This window comes from Microtus oregoni, unplaced genomic scaffold (assembly GCF_018167655.1).
Source record: "Microtus oregoni isolate MIOR12 unplaced genomic scaffold, Mior012 000027F_ref0000203, whole genome shotgun sequence".
Taxonomy (NCBI): Eukaryota; Metazoa; Chordata; class Mammalia; order Rodentia; family Cricetidae; genus Microtus; species Microtus oregoni.
Genome location: NW_024543086.1, coordinates 8,940,923 through 8,955,781, shown reverse-complemented (window position 1 = coordinate 8,955,781; position 14,859 = coordinate 8,940,923).

Sequence of the window (14,859 nt, the reverse complement as noted above, 5' to 3'; positions counted from 1 at the left end):
GGCCACAATTTCCTATGCTCTTTCTCCCTTAAAACAGCTGCGTGTTTGCACTGACCAACATTCCCCTCTTTGTTTAGGATGACTAGACTTAGTCGCCTCCAACAGTATTCTTTTTCTTTCTTTCCTCTTTCTCTTTTTTCTCTCACCCACCTAGGAAAAATGTAAACAAAACTAAAGGAAAATAATAATAGGGACTACACTATCCCTTATGTCAAACACCAGCTCAACAATTTCTCTCTGATTCTGCTTTTGTTTAGTCTATAATTTCTCTGTTTGACTGTCTCCATATGATATGGATACTTTCATTGCTAAAACTTTATTAAAATTATTTACAATCTGATAGATTGATTCTTATAAAAAGTTCTGATCTTCTTTAAAAAAATAAGGTTGGAAAGGATGTTGTTTCACTTTTAGGTTTGCTGCATATATATATATATATATATATATATATATGTATGTATGTATATACACACACATACATAAATAAGCTTGAACTCATCTTCTCAAGATGTTTTTATACTTCTATATTGAGCATTTATAAAGTATTTGGATTAAATATTGACTGTTTTTATTTTAACCTAAAGATGGCCTTTGTACGTGAATGATTTTATTGTCACCTACTTCCTCAAGGTTCTATATTTTATAACACATACAAATTATGCAAATGTTGGGGAATCTTGTGACATTTGAACACACGCACACCTTGACGAATGTCCTGTCAGGGTAGTTAGCACTTCAATCACCTCAAGCATTTATCATTTAACTTGCCATCTCTCTGTCTTGCCCTCCCTCTTATACCATATGTGGTAGGTTGAATGGTATAAATCTCCCATAAACTCATTTATTTGAGAAATTAATAAATAAGAAGAAATTATTTTTCTTCTTTGGGAGCCTTTTCTACACTTACCTCCTACCTATACAATCCTTATTTTTTAACCCACATAAGGAAGAAATTTTGATCTCACAGCTTTATTTTCTTTTAACCATACCATATGAAAGCATCACATTGGGTTTTGTTTGTAACTAGTTGACCACACAAACTAGTGAAGCCCGCATACTTTATAAAATAAAATGAAAATTTGTAATCCTTCCTAAGGCATTTATTCAATACCTAATGTTCCCACATACCCCTTATTAATGGAATGACTATCTCTTAGAACTAACTGTATAGAATTATCAGAATAATATACTCAGTGCTTAAAAAAACAATACTGAGACACAAATAAATGAAAACTCTGGGCTGTCTGTGTACCTTAATTTATTGATTTTCCTAGATAATTCCACTCCAGTTTGGTAAGCATTCTTCTACAGACTTAAAGATATCAACTGATATTTTATCTGTATATATGGTGTACCATATTATAAATCATTTTTTTTTTGAGACATAGTTTCTCTGTGTAACAGCCCTAGGTGTCCTGGAACTGACTATTGTAGACCAGGCTGGCTTCGAACTCGCAGAGATCTGCCTGACTCTACCTCCCAAGAGCTGGGATTAAATGAGTGCACCACCACTGCTCAGGTCAACTCTTAACTGCCATTGTGTTTAATAGAATATGATCAATGCTTTCTATGGTGTAAGTCATAAGACTAATTCTCTCTAATAGTTTAATAGTATTCCAAGAAAGGCTATAACGCAATTTGCATAATAATTTCTATCTGGTTCTTAGAATTGGTTCTCAATTTTTAACTTTAAGGTCCATAAAAAGAAAAATAACCTTAAGTTCCTGATATTATAAGAAAGCATTCTACCAGTGAGCTATAGTCCCAGCCAGTTCCTAGATTCCAAATCTACATTGCATATTTTGGCCAAGAATTTCATAGATACCAAGGCCTTTCATCATCACCTTTCATGTGCATTGACATTGACTCATATTTAACTTCACTTAAAATACAAAGCTTCTTTTTCTACCCATGTATCCCACTCCTAGGTTATCATTATAAATAATATATTGCTTTTAATTTATCATGCCACATGGGTGATCCCAAGGAAGTATGTGTTTGCAGTTATTAATTTCTGTTTCTAAATATCTTAAACAAAAGATTTACAGAAACAAGTGTGTATAGTTAATTTCCTATTCTAATCTCTCTGCTTCTCACATTTCTTTCTAGGATTGCATGTTAATTGGAAGTTGGCATGCCTAAAAAGATGCTAACTAAGACAGTTTTTTATGCTACCACACTTTAAAGGTTAAATTTATCATCTGGCATACTTGTTCCATGATTTAACCAGCTTTTCTTTCATGAATACGTTGATGAGACATTTTTTGGCAGAGAAATCCCAAATACAAACAGTGATTTTTTTTTGTTATTGTTGTTGTTTTCTTGTCTCATTGCATACTTAAAACCTTAAAAGGACATAGTCACTAAGTTTTTGCAGCATGTTCCAAATGTAATGTTTCTAATGCTAATGAAATTTATACCTGATGTCAAGGGGGAAAAAGAGCAGAAAAATCCTCCCCCACATTCAGTGTAACGCTGACAAGTCTTCACTAGTTAAATTGTAGCTTCCCAAGCATGACCTACTGTCTCCCGCTCTCTGTCAGGCATCTTTGCTATTACTAATTTTCTGCCAACTAGATGGTGACCTTAGGGCTGACTAATTAGCTGTTGGTTTATGTATTTTTGCAGCGTTAATTGTGAAAGCCCTCGCTGTTACTTCGTGGCTAGATTAACCTTGTTAGTGTGTGGAATTAGAAGTGGAGAGGCCTCGTTAGACAGTCTCTTCTGACATTTGGGAAGGGTTTTAACTCACTGACTGGAACATGAGCCTTCTACTGCTTTTGGATGCTTGCAGGAGTTCGGCTCATCACAGCAAATACTCAGATAGTGGTGAGAAAAACTCCTTGATGGTTGTTTTTATCCATTTCTAAGAAGTCCTCCCTTGCTTTTCATTATATTTTTTCCATATAGCTTGCAATTTTTTTTAATGAACTACAAAAATTTTGAAACCAGAATTGAGTCATCTCATAATCAGATTTAAGAGGGGAATAAATCAATGACTTATGTTAGCATATATATAGAAAATGGACTGTCAACAAGCTTTGAAAAGAAAATACATCAAACAGAACAAGTCAGATCATTATCAGCTTTAATTTCTTTCTTTTTCTATATTTCTTATTAAAATATTACTTTTCATTTTACATACCAACCTCAGTTACCTCTCTCTCTCTCTTTCTCTCTCTCTCTCTCTCTCTCTCTCTCTCTCTCTCTCTCTCTCTCTACCTTCCCCCTTCCCACCTCCCATCCACTCCTCAGAGTGGGTAAGGCCTTTTTTGGAGAGTCAACAAAGTCTGGAATACCAACCTGAGGTAGGACCAAGCCCCTCCCCCTGTATCAAGGCTGAGTGATGTATCCTACCACAGGGAATGTGCTCAAAAAAACCACTTCATGCACCTGGGATAGGTCCTGGTGACCCTGCCAATGCCCCCGACAGATCATCAGTTTTAATTTCTTAATAATTTAATGTCATCAAAAACTTTCTTGACTGTATAATAAAATATAATTATTTCTAAATACTTCGTCTTTGCAGGGCTCATGTTTACAAGATAAAATTTTACTTCCAAAATAACTTCAAATGATCAAGCTTATAAATGTATTACAGAAATAAAGGGCTCAAGAAAATCTTAATTTCTTTATCAATTTCTGGGTTTCGTAGCACATTATCCTCAAATACAGTACTGAAAAAACAGAACATTATAATATCCAATTGCTTAAATAGATATTTTTAAATCACTCCATTCTATTCAGAATACAAATCAATGCACCAAATTCATATTCCATAGGATTATATACTGAGACATTGTGTGACTAATATTACACAAGCTCTTAAGACCTCACAAAGAGGAAAAAAAATGTTGCTTAAGGGTCTAATTGAAAGGATGTCAAAATTCTCAGGTCAAAATTAACATTTAAGATTTTTTATGAGATTTTTTCACTCAATAAATACATGTTGATTGATCATGATCTTTTTTTTTTCTTTCTCTCTAAACTTAAAAAGAAAGTCAAGATTGATCTTGGCGTTTGTTTTCCAGACCTCACATCGCTTCCTCTCGCTTTGATTTCTGTCCCTAACCTGACTAGCAACACATGAAAGTTACATGAGACCTCTGTGTAGTTGGATGGAGATGCTGTGCCCATATTATATGAGGCAAGCCAGGCACCAGAAAAGCAAATTGCTTAAAGGATGGCTGGCATCATTTCTATCAGTGTAGCTCAAATCTCACATCACATCATGGAATGTTAGTTTGTGTGTGCATTTGTCATTCATCTGTACATATGGAGTGTGTGTGCATAGAATTGTGTGGTATATGTGTGCAAAATCTCAGCAACCCAGCTTAGTGGTGACTGTCCTTGGGAAGGACTATTTTGTACTCTAAAACTCTTTCCTGTGCCCTTTCCAGAATAGAAATGTGACATTTTGTGATATGCTTCCTTTGTTTATGTTTCAGTTCTTTGTGAGCATGATTGAGAATGGAAACGTCTTTCATCTTGTCACCCTTGGCCATCACACCACAGTGTGATTGTTCCCTTCTCCACTAATAATGATCTTCAAACAGATCCTCCGCCAGTTTTAATGCCCTATATCCCCCTGCCCCTGCTCTGGTCAAGGGTTGACTCCGTGTCTTATCCTTGTAAAGGCAAAAAGACAAGGACAATGCAGTTTCCTTTTGTCACACTGATCACCTGGACCCAGAGGACTGCTTTGGTTTGTCATAAATATTCAGTTTTCTTAAATATGCATAATTTCTGTAAAAACATAAATTATTAATGCATGATGCATTTGTTTTCATTTATTCACCAAGCATGTATTAACCCTAACAATGTACAAGGAACAGCCCTGGGTGTCAAAAACATAAAAAATCAGAAAAATAATAAAGATGTCATTTATATCATAAATGAACACAAGCCACAGCCTATGATTTTGGGAAAATATGTTTCCTGCTAGTGACAGTAGTATTGTAAGAACTTCCTCAATCTCCTTGTAAACTATTTTTTATATTTATTAAATGTTTGAGGAAGCTATTTGAGAAAATGATGTACAATTAACTAGCCCATATGTTTCAGAGAAAAAGTGTACATATTATTCAACATAATTAAGATTGCCTTTTCTATTTTCTGAAGACTTCACTTTATTCAAATTAATGTTTAGACACTGAAATTCTGGCTTTACAAAATTGTGTCCACTCTCTAGTGAAAAACTATTTTCCTCTGGAAAGCTTTGCATAGCTGAAATAATAACTCACAGTGTAGGATTATTTTTACCCTTTCTATTCTGATTTAGCTTGGAGAAAAGCTGCTGTGTCTGTCATATAAATTGAAAAAAAAACTGAACATTTTGAGTCCATAGAAAAGTGTGTAGCTTGATTAAAAAAAAGAAAAAAAACAAGTTAAAATTTATCGATAAGGTTTGTGTGAATGTGTTTGTCTGTGTGTGTATCCATGTTCAGTGATGTGAAAATGTATGTTTAGAAAGGGGTGCAGGGACATGTGGATGGGCAGGTATGTGAAGGGTGAGGCTCAAGCCTGGGTGTTTTTATCACTTATCCAACAACCGTTTTCTCTGAGATAGCTTCTCTCACTGAACAAGAATTCCACTGGTTAAATAGAATAGAATGTCTGGCCATCCACTCAGAGATCCACCTGCCTCTGTAGCCCACTCATGGCATGGCATGTGTGCACTAATACACTCAGGGTTTCGTGACGCTGGGGATCTAAAGCAGGTCCTTATTCTCATCCATCAGATACCATACTCACTGAGCTTTCTGCCACGCCGGAATTTTTGAATTCTTTGATTTGGCTTACTTCTAAGTGTTTTTTTAGAGTGTTTCAGCAAAGTCCAGCTTCTTCGGGCAAATTGGTTAATAGAGAATAAACCTGTTATCACCATTGGCATCAATCAAAATTTTTCAATGTGGAGACAGCTAATACTAGAGAAGTGTAAACACCAAGCCAGCCACAGACATTTGACTTAGAGTGGCGTTCTACCTACAAGTTACACTGGTGCCGTGATGGCACAAAGTGAGAGTAATCAACTGATTTGACCTAAAGCTCACTTCATGAAATGGAATCCATATCCAGCACTGACTGGGTGATCAAGAACCAGAAGCAAGACAACACAGGGACCTAGGGTAAAACCAAATACTACTGATATTAACAAAATAAAATTAGACTAAAAATAAAATTATTCCTAATGATATTCTACTATATTCATAGATCAGAGTCTTGCTCAGCCATCTTCAGCAGAGCTTCCTTCTGCAACAGATGTAAAAAAATACAGGAGACCATTAGCCAGACATTATGCAGAAAGTAAGACCTTGGAACACTCAGCCCTCAATGAAAGGTTTCCATCACATCCCTCCCCTCAAGTCTCTGGGAACACAGAGGAAGAGGAGGCAGAGAGATGGTGTAAGAACCAGAGGGGATGGAGGACACCAAGAAAATAAAGCTTTCTTAAATCAGTATGATCAAGCCCACAGGAATGCAAAAAGACTTAGACAGCACACCCATGGCCTCCATGGGTGTGTGTGCACCAGGTCCTCTGCATATATATTTTGGCTTCCAGTTTACTGTTTTTATGGGATTCCTGAAAGTGTGAATGAATGTGTTTGATTGTTATGTCCTTTGGGGGATCTATTCCTTATTTGGGCTTGTCTTGTCCAAATTCAATGTGATAGTTTTTGTTTTATCTCATTATAACTTTTTGTTATGTTTTATTATTGTCATTTATTAGAATCCCATTATTTCTGAATGAGAAAGAAAAATGGAGTTGATTCAAAGAGGACAGAAGATAGGAAGGAACTGTGGAAAGTAGAGAGAGGTGAAACCATAACCAGGATGCATTCTGGAAGAAAATAATTTATTTTCAATACAAAAAAAATAAAAAGAAATTAAGTTTTATAGCATTATTTTCAGTAACGAAAAACATCTTTTTAAACATAGTTCATTAAGTAGAAAAGTAAGAAATACTTTATGTTCATCCATCATAAATTTCAGGTACTCTGGCAATGATCACTCAGGAAGTAATACAAATTGTAATATTTAATACATTTTCACAGCTCACTAATCCTGAGCAGCTTGACATCGCTGCATGTGTAATTGCCTCATAGCAAAGGGCTCCTCACATCAGTAAGGACTTGTTTCATCTACAGTTTGTGTTACACAGTCTACCTATCATGACAACTGCCCTATCTTACTATAGTGGCTCACTCTATATGTCAGTATGGTTAGGTCTGAATACAGTCTACAAGTATCATGTGTTATCAATTATTCACCAGTCTATCGTCTCTTGCAACATCAGGACAATTCAGATCAGATTATTTGTCGCCATAGGTTGTAAATGCAGGCATGCCCACCATCGTGAGAGTCATAGAAAGGTGAAGAATCTAAGACGCATGCATTTGGTAATAAGCAAACCACACTACTTATAATTCAAGATATAGTAGCATATTTAAATCAATTGTGTGAAATTTACTAATTTTATCTATACTGCCACTTTATCATAGCCTATGAATTCTGAAGCTTGGGAATATTTTTGGCAATCCTTCAAATAATAACACCTCAGATTATGTGAAGGAAGATTGTAGATACAGGGCAGTAGTGGCTCTAGCTTGGTTGCTGTTGTTAAGATAAAATATCAGTGAATAAAAAACAGCATTGGGGAAGAAGGGTTTGTTTGGCTTATAATTCCAGATTACAATCCAGTCCTGGGAAGATGTTAAGGTGGGACCTGGAGAAATCACATCTACAAATACAGTCAAGAGCGAACAGAATAAAAGAACCCTTGCTGTCTTACATTCAAATAGTTTTCCCCTATCTGATAGAGTTCAGGAATTCTAGCTACAATGAGCTGAGTCTTTCAACATCAGTCAACAATCAAGACAACATTCTGTAGACATGCCCCGGGATGAAACATATAAAGAATTCACTCTGTTGCAACTCTTCACATGAGGTTCTAAGTTGTGGCTAGCTGGCCTTTAAAACTGACAATGACAGGGGCAGACCATTTCTCTAGGTTGTGGTACAGCCTGTCTCAAATCCCTAGCGCTGAAAGACAATGCATAAAAACTAATCTTTTGATTAGTAAATTAATTTAACAACAACAAAAAAAAACACACTTCAGAATAATAAAGAGAGAGAGAGCTGGCTTGATATGTTGTGGGAGAAAAGGTTTAAACTTCTTGTCTGATTCTCAAAGCATCTCTTCTCTGCCTTTTTCTTCACAAGTCCATGTGCTTCTGTCGAGATAATATCATCATTTCTCTAGGCTATATCCTAATCAGTTGTCTCTTTTCACTCTGTACATCCCTCTATGGTTTCAATCTCACCTGTCTTTACTTATCATTTCTGTGAATATCCTACAAGCCCCGTGAAGTTTTGCTTGATTATCATAATTACATCACAAGTCCAATTTTCTGAAAACTAAACCTGATTGACTCCAGAGATTTTTGGAAAACATTTAAGAAATTTAATAGCATTTTCCTCTGGAACTATGTTTACTTAAATCTTCCCCTTCTTAATTTCAGAATATTTTTAAATCCCATGCATTTCTTGTTCTTTCTAACAAAATAGATTTGCACTAAACTCTGACTTTCCATGAAATCTTCAATACAGATTTTCTAAAAATAAATTAATTAACTAATTAAATAAAATAAAAAAAATTAAATCAAATAGTCACAGTAAAGATGGAAGTTTGAGAATCTATGTCAAGATAAATTACCCTGAGTTTATAGAGGATCACCAAGGGCTGAGGAGCTAAATCATTGGCTAAAGCACTCAGTGCAAGACGGATGGCCAGAATTTGGATCCCAGAACCCACATAAAATATGCATCTGTAATCTCTGCCTGCCTGGGGAGTTGAGAGACAGGAGAACAGGAGAATCTTCAATGTTTTAAGTACAGCTAGCCTATTGCTCAGTGATGATCAAGTGGTCATACCTCAAACCCAGGGAGAAGATGAGGGTAATCATTCAAGGGTGTACTCATTTATATACACACCCATGAAAATGTAAATAAATGTATATTGCACACACATAACATACATACACACATATTTACAAATGGACAAGGTCATTATACAACTGATAGTGTCCAGCATTCTCATAAAACAGGAGGAGAGCCTGAAAAATATTTGTTGAACACCTGAGAATAGAGAAATGGAACTACAAATAGGGTTCAACTAAAGAGGACAAAACGTTAATTTAACTGTGATATTTAATAAAAATGACTACAAGCTACATTCCAATGTTTTATTGTACTTTGATTAATCATATTTCCAAATCACTTAAATGTGTAAAGTACAAACTAAGTTAGCAACTTCTTTGAGAAACAGAAATAAACCATCTTGTCTGAACAGTAGTGAACGCGTCTTGAGAAAATAAGCTTAGCAATATCATTTGGCTTTCCGTTTTCTATTATATATTCAATGATACTATTAGAAAAGAAAAATATGCTGACAGAAAGGTGAGTACAATAGAGATTTGTAGTAATATGGGGCGGCAGGGCTGCGTCCCCAGCACCCCAGCCGCCTGCCCAGCTAGCTTATGCCCCGAAATAATTACACAGACACTGTATTCTTTTAAGCACTGCTTGGCCCATTCTCTTCTAGGCTAATTCTCACATATTAATTTAGCTCATTTCTAATCATCTGTGTGTAGCACCCCAAGGTGCGCTTACCGGGGAGATTCTAGCCTATGTCCATCCTGGGTCGGAGCTTCATGCTGGGAGCGGGGCATGACGTCTCTGCTGAGGCGTCTGCTCTGGAGAGCAGAGCTGTGGAATCTCTGAGCTCACTTCCTCTTCCTCCCAGCATTTTGTTCTGTTTACTCCTCCCACCTATCCTCTAACCAATAAAATGGGCCAGGGCAGTGTCTTTATTAGCCAATGACCTTCCTCCATCATTTCCCCTTTTTCGGTTTAAACAAAAAAAAGGCTTTAACTTTAACATAGCAAAATTACATATAACAAAACAGTTATCAAGTAAAAGTTACAATAATCTTTATCATAACTAAGGAAAACTATAACTATAACTAACTATTCTTAACTCCATCAAAGACTCCAGAAAGATATAATATTACCTAAGTAAACAAGAACTAAGAAACTTCAAACTCTAGAAATGACAAAGACATCTCGCTGCCTGGACAGTCACCCAAAGTTCTTTTGTACCGTTGGGGCATCCATCTTCGGCCTTCAGGCCCATGGTATCCAACAGACATTTCCATAAAGCAGGAAAATTCAAAGTCAGTTCAGTCACTATCTGTTGTGTCCTGCAGAATGTCTCACAGACTCTTTCATGAATCAGGAACCCCGAAAGATCATCTCACCTTAGGCAAGTTCAGTAGTCCTCTCTCTGTGGGTTCTCTGTGTCCAGTTTATGCAATAGTCCAGGCAAGAGCAGTTTCTTGCCCAAATGGCTATCAAACTCCATAACGAGCCTCTTCGATGCCCATCTTCCTCTTGAAGTAGATTGGTGCTGCCAGGAGCAGAGTGTCTCATTGTCATGAAAAATCCTAAGTTATTAAAACATTAAATGTCCTATTCTGTAAACTTTGAAAGACATGAAGAATGTCTATCTAAAATATATCTCTATATATCTAGAAAATCTAACTAACATGACTACAAGCTTGACTATTATTTATGATTATCCATCAACAACCTATATTTCCTAATTATACATTACATTTTAATAATTAACTACACAATCACAATACCTTAGTCAATATCAGAAATACATATACATATAACAAAATTGACCTTAAATCTCTATCAATAAAGCAAAATCTATACTAATGTAAATTATTCATACCTATATCATATCCCCCTTTAAATGTAAAAGAAGGTTTATAAACCATATTTGGGAATATGGGCGTAGTTTTTTCTCTCCAAACTGCTTCCTGCTGAATGGGGGCGTCGTTAATTAGGTCTTTCATGGTATAAACTGTGTGCTAGTTTCATCTCAGTTGGCAGTTGAGCGAAGCAATTTTCTGAAGGTGTTCACACCAACCCTTCAGGAGGGCATGATCCATCATACCAAATCGGAATAGAAGAAATAAACAGCGTCTCATCCTCTGTGAAAACAAAATAAGAATCTCTTTTCCAAAGTATCATATCCTTAGATACAAATTCAAAATATCTATGTTGGATTAGTTCAGCAGCATTTATAAACAAATATCTTTTAGCAGCTGTTGCTCCTTCCTCAGCATTCAAATAATTCAAAGAGAGCATAATAGCATACAGTGTCAAAATTCTCTGTCTATTTTCCATCTTTGTACAGCTTTGTTTTAACCTCTATTTCGTTTATTTTTACTTTTAACTCTTTGCTTTTTGAGACAGGTTCTCTGTATCTTTGACCTGAAGTAACTCTGTAGACCAGGCTGTCTTTGAACTCTCAGAGATCCGCCTGTCTCTGCCTCCCATGCATTCGGGATTAAAGGTGTACACTACTACACCTTGAACTCACAGAGATCTGTTTGTCTCTGCCTTCTAGGCACTGGGATTAAAGGCGTGTGCTACCACACACAACAACTCTCTTCCTTTTTTTATGTTTTTTACTTTAAGAACTTCAACTTTTAGTCTGTATATATTTTTAACACACTTTAAACCATTCAGAAATTTTCTCTGTCTTTGAATCTCTCTTTACTGTATATCTCTCTTTTTCTGACCACACGAGCCTTTAAATTACTGAGCAATATGGGTAGGATTAAAGGCGTGGCTTTGCCAGCTAGATCCAGTCCATTCCTTAGCTTTCCAGCCTCATGGCTGAGGTACTGGCTGTAGCCACGTTTACTGCGACAACTCTATGGCATTTCAAGGTTCCTGCCAGCAAGCGAGCTTCAGCAGCCTGTGCTTGCAAACCACAGGAACCGCCTGCATAAAAGAGTCAGAGTTTGCCCTGGCAGGACAGCCCAGAAAGCTGGCATTTTTAAACGGCGCAGCTTTTTTCCTGCTATGGCTGAAAACCGAAAAGCATGCATTCAGCTTTTCGTCAACACCGTTTAAGTGTTTCGTGGCAGGACCTCTTAATGAGCTGCAGGCTTTTGCAGCTAAAGCTGAGTCAGGAAGCTTCTCTTAGAAGAAAGCGCATGCTTGCCTCTAACAAGCAGAGCAGACCCGAGAACACAGCGAGTCTAGTTGCCATCAAACAAATCGTAGCACTTTACTCCAAATGCTATATTGAAAAGCTCTGTCTCCTGCAGGAGCCACACAGATCACAGCCCCAGAAAGTCACACTTTAAAATGACACAGCGTTTTTTTTTTCTGCTACTGTTGCAGAATCAGGAAATCTCTCTACAGCACGCCACCAACAAACAGCAAAAATCTGTGTTAAACTCTCTCTCCCTTATTTTTAAGCCTTCTCAGGTTTTTTAAGTGGGTTTTGGCTGTCCACACGTCTGGGCGCCAACTGTAGTAGTTAAGGGCGGCAGGGCTGCGTTCCCAGCACCCCAGCCGCCTGCTCGGCTAGCTTATGCTCCGAAATAACAACACACAAACTGTATTCTTTTAATCACTGCTTGGCCCATTCTCTTCTAGGCTAATTCTCACATATTAATTTAGCCCATTCCTAATCATCTGTGTGTAGCACCTCAAGGTGCGCTTACCAGGGAGATTCTAGCCTAGTCCATCCTGGGTCCGAGCTTCATCACGTGTGTCTGCCAGGGAGCAGGGCATGACGTCTCTGCTGAGGCGTCTGCTCTGGAGAGCAGAGCTGTGGAATCTCTGAGCTCACTTCCTCTTCCTCCCAGCATTTTGTTCTGTTTACTCCTCCCACCTATCCTCTAACCAATAAAATGGGCCAGGGCAGTGTCTTTATTAGCCAATGACCTTCCTCCATCAGAGATTTAACTGTTTACTGCAGTAGTTATGAATGACACCTTTCAATAAAGGAAAGTGATATTAAGAATTTTACCTGGAAGATAAACTAGGAGCTCTGGGCATGATTATAGTCTTCAAAGTGACACCGATATTAAGATTTGGAGAGATATGCAATACCTAGTCCATATAGATGCTATGATAACGTGGATTTCTGTAGACAAGCAAATTCATATAGAGTAAATGGAAGATTCAGTGTCAGTGAGGGGCAGCATATGTATCACCTCTTAAAATATCCTCTTATTGAATAGTAATTCTTTCAAAGGAGTCCTACTAGGATGCACAAGGGTTTTGTCATGATGGTTAAATCAACTTCAAAACCTTCCTAATGGCCCATTTGATTTAAAGATTTCCACATGGAAAATTTTATTTTGAGACAGAATCTCATGTTTAGCAAAGCCTGGTTTTGAACCAGGAATGTTCTGGCACATACAAATTTATGGTAGCCACTAATAGTCTATTCAACAAGTATGAGATATTCTTATGGAAACATATTAGAAATTATTGTTCTTGAATCAGGAATTCAAAAGTAATCACTGACTATTTTCATTAATAAATATAAATATTTTACAAGCAAAACAGACTACATGCCTCAATTTCTTAATTGAATCTATTTCTTGTTTATTCTGTTACTTCTTAGTAAGAAACTACAGTCATTTAACATAGAACACCATCCAAAAAAAAAAACTACACTAATCTACAAAAAGTAGACAGTTTTAAAATTTTAGGGTACCAAAGGTAAAAAATAATAATAATAATAATAATTTGCTCTTTATTTGAAAGAAGGCTTTAGGGTACCATTATTAGATGGTCAGGCATTAGGGAGATGTTTAATAATAATATTTAAATTGGGTATTTGTTCATGTTGGTGAAATAAATCGAATATTGAAGTGTGGTAAACAAGTGAAAGTTGCTTTTCTTTGGTATTTTGGCCAATGATAGGTTGTCCACTCTCCAATGGAGGTGTCATACCAAATAAACATATATCTTGCATTAACTCAAACAACAGAATGAAGACTAAAAGGAAGAAGAAGAGGATAAACAAGAAAGAGGAGAAAAGAAACTTATAGGAAGTAGTAGAGTTTATATCTAGGATGAATTGGAGGTGGGAAGTAGTTAATAATATACATACTGTATATGTATGAAATTGCCATAAAATAAATATTTTTAAAGGTTCAATGAGAGAAGGTTTATGATATAAATGGATATTGATCTAATGGAGTTACACTAATCAAATAGAAAAAGATTAAATAGAAAAATTGGTTCTTTGGTGTCGTTTGCTGGTTCCCGGCTGCTCAGCCCTAAAATAATCACACGGAAAATGCATTATTTAAATCATTGCTTGGACCATTAGCTCTAGCTTCTCATTGGCTAATGCTTATATATTAATTTAACCCATTTCTATTAATCTGTGTGTCTCCAAGTGGTTGTAGCTTACTGGCTAAAGTTCTGGCATCTATCTCCAACAGGGCTATATGGCTTCTCTTAGCTCTGCCTTTTTTCCTCTCAACATTCAGTTTAGTTTTCCCCTCCTACCTATATTCCCTGCACATGCCCAAGACAATTTCTATTAACCAAAGATATTCACAACATACAGAGGGAAATCGCACATCACCCCCCCCCCGTTTCTGTTTACATGAAAAGGAAGGTTTTAACTTTAACATAGTAAAATTACAAATAACAAAACAGGTATTAAGCAAGAATTATTTTTACAATATTTATATCTACTTTGTCTTTTATTATAATTTAGGAATATTATAACTGTATAAATTCTTGAACTCCATCAACATTACATAAGTATATATTGCCTAAGTAACTGGTAGTGCATTGTAAGCAACTTCCAAAACTCTAGAAATAACAGAAATATTTCGTTGTCTAGACAGTCACCCAGAGTTCTTCTGTACTGTTGGGGTATCTGTCTTTAGCCTACATGCCCATAGTATCCAGTAAACATCTAGAAAATCTAACATAACTACAAGCTTGACCATAAAGATG